A 2,939-nucleotide genomic window follows, 5' to 3' on the forward strand; every position below is an offset into this window, starting at 1 on the left:
AAGGGAGAAATCCTCCCACTCCCATGCCCACTCACCTCCATAGCCACCTCCTCTTCCAAGAACTAACAGACAAGGTGCCAAGAAGTGTTAGGTACCAGCAGTGGTCTCAGAGCTCATTCAAGGATCATGGTGAAAGGCATTCAAAGAGATTGTGGGGGCACAGGGATCTAATTAAGGGGGACAAGTTTAAGGTTCGCCTGGTCCCCTAAAAATTAATGGCACTAGAGAAGATGAGCTTTGGGAACTATAGCTTAATGGATACAACGTGTAAAAAGCTTCAGTGAGTCATGGTGGGAAGAGGCCATGAGGGCAGCAAAGACAGTATTAGATGATGTTATTAATAGCACTACAGGCTCTAGATTTCTTGTGGTGGTGTTATTGGCAAGGCCAGCCTGGCCAAAGTGGATACTCACAACCTGGAACAGAGAGTCTTGGAGATCCCAGCAAGTGTGGTATGATGAGAGCCTAAAATGATAGGAGGTGTCCTTTGGAAGGACTGTCTTCTTGACTTTAAAAGGGAGAACCCAAATCTGTAGGTGAAATCTTCTTGGCTACAAAGAAGGCCGAGGCCTCCTAAGGTCAAGGTCTCCTCGTCACTTGCAAAGATGTCGAAGAACATATTCAGACATTTCAAAGATGTCCTCATGTCCATCCGTTCCCACTCTGGAATTCTATCAATAAGGTGAGAGTTCCTCTAGTTGGAAAAAAGATCTAAAAAGACTTCCATTTCTCATGTAATTTCTGTAACCTCCAGGACACACCCACCTACTCCTTCCAGGGCTGTAATGAAGCTACAGCTGATGCCAATTTGTGGAACTCATTAAAGGCTATTTTCTCTTATATACCCCCGGACCAAGTTCCCATGCTCCCTCACCTGATTTCCTGCACTCACCTCCCACCTGGTGTGTTCACACCTGCACGTGCCTTTTACCAACCCCTTTGCCAAAAGGCAGCCAGAGTGACCTTTCAAAGACCTATCAGTTCCTGGCATTTGTCTCCATAGAAAACTGCACTGATCTTCTAACAAATTCTCAGTCCTCCAAAGGCATCCATAATCCTCCCATCCGTCTCTTCTTACCCTTCCAATTGACTGATGCCTGTTCTGCCCTGTCTTTCTGCCCTTCAACCACGCTGCCTCCCTCTTCCTGTGGAGACCCCTCATGGTGCCTGCCTCCAAGCACAGGTGATTCCCATTGATGGGAAGACCCTCTTCCTCTCCCCCGTCTCCCCACTCCAGTTACTCCCACTTATTCGTGAGCTCACAAGCCCCATGGTACACACTCTCCATGCAGCCTGCTCTCTCTTTTCTAGCACTGGCCTCCATTTCTAGCTGTGGTTGTGTCACGGATGTCCCTCCCCAGCCTGCCTCCAAGCTCTCCGTCCGTTTAGCTCCAACACCTGACACAGTGCCTGGCACGTAGTAAGCCCTGGCTAGCTTCTAAAGCCTCACTGAGGGACTGACAGCGTTTTTAAAATGTCACCACGTAGGCTCCAAACTGTAGGCAGAAAAAGCTTTGCCTGGATTGACATTTTAGAGACGTATTCGTCAAGTTAGATGTGTTCACTGACTTTACCTTGTAAAATTAAAAAAAAAAAAAGGACCTCTGTATCGCTTCGCATCTAACGAAGGCACATGTATACTATTAGACCACATTATGAGCTTAATGGAAGGAGACAAGATTTTTTCGCTAAGAAAATGTATAAGACTGTTGAGGTCACGTGGGAGGAAATAGTCCGTTTGTTGGAGCATTGCTATCTTACTCTATCACAGCCACTAATAAAAATCTGACACGGGGTGAGTCAGAATTGTCTGTTGGAGATGAGTTAGATCTGGCTCATGTTCATACAGACATGAAAGCCAGGAACGAAGAAGCAGGCTTTGAAAGCCTGGGTTGAGGAGGCTGTGTGGTTCACTGCGGTGAGCTAAGTGCCCAGGGCCACCGGCAGACATGCAGGCCTGTGTCCTTTGTTCTGGGGTACCTCTTGCACCATGTGGTGAGGCTAGCAGCTGGGAGCAGTTCAGGACAGGACCAGGTGGCATCTTACCTTTCGCACCCTCCTGTGGGCTCCAGTGGGCTCCAGTGGGCTCCAGTGGGTCCCAGGGGACAGCCTTACTTCCTTGGAAAGCCCAGTAGCACTGGGAGCAGAAACTGGGACCAAAGAGTGAGCACCCTGTTTGACAAGCTGGACCAGCCACCTCTTCTTCAGATTCAGAGGGAGCCCTGGCCTGCTGACTCCTCCCTTCTTCTTTTCCATTTTCCTCCCTCCCTCCCTCTTCCCTTCCCCTCTCTCCATCCCTGGTGGTGCCCTTTCCTGATGCCCAATTCATCCCTTTTCCTTTCTTACATGCCTGTCTTCTAGAGTTTCTTCTCTCCTCACAATTACTTCCCTTCGTCTGAATCTCCTCTTTGGTCCCTTTGTCCCCGCTTTCTGCTCCTCCTCCCCTTCCCTGGCCCCTGTTCAGCTCCATCCAGACTGCAGGCAGAGCTGGACTAACACTCTCACTCGCTAGCTCAGCCACCCTCCAGAGAAGTCACTCTTTGGTGGCCACCTTCCTGACCCCCTGGTCCTTTCTCCACTTATTCAGCTATTGCTCTGAAGTCTGAGGAGGACAGAGCGGGGCTGCCGCAGAATCAGGCCAGAGGAGAAACCAAACCATGTGTCCACACTGTCCCCCAGTACTGCTGCTCTGAGAGCTTTCGGAGTCCTCAACAGGGTTAGGATTTAGGGGCTTCTTCAAAACTGGGAGTGAAAACAGCCATAGGTCAAAAGAAAAGCTATGGCCCCCCCACAAAAATAATAATCACAAATGAAAACTAAGTTAGCTCTGAAGTCCCAAAGTCGAAAAATTGCCTTGAATCTGTCACTAGAAAGCACCCAAGGCCTCACTCTCTGGGTTCTGGGTGCCCTGGGAATGGCAGGAGGCTCTGACCCCCTTC

The sequence above is a fragment of the Mustela nivalis genome (genome assembly GCF_964662115.1).
Source record: "Mustela nivalis genome assembly, contig: HAP1_SCAFFOLD_558, whole genome shotgun sequence".
NCBI classification, from domain to species: Eukaryota; Metazoa; Chordata; class Mammalia; order Carnivora; family Mustelidae; genus Mustela; species Mustela nivalis.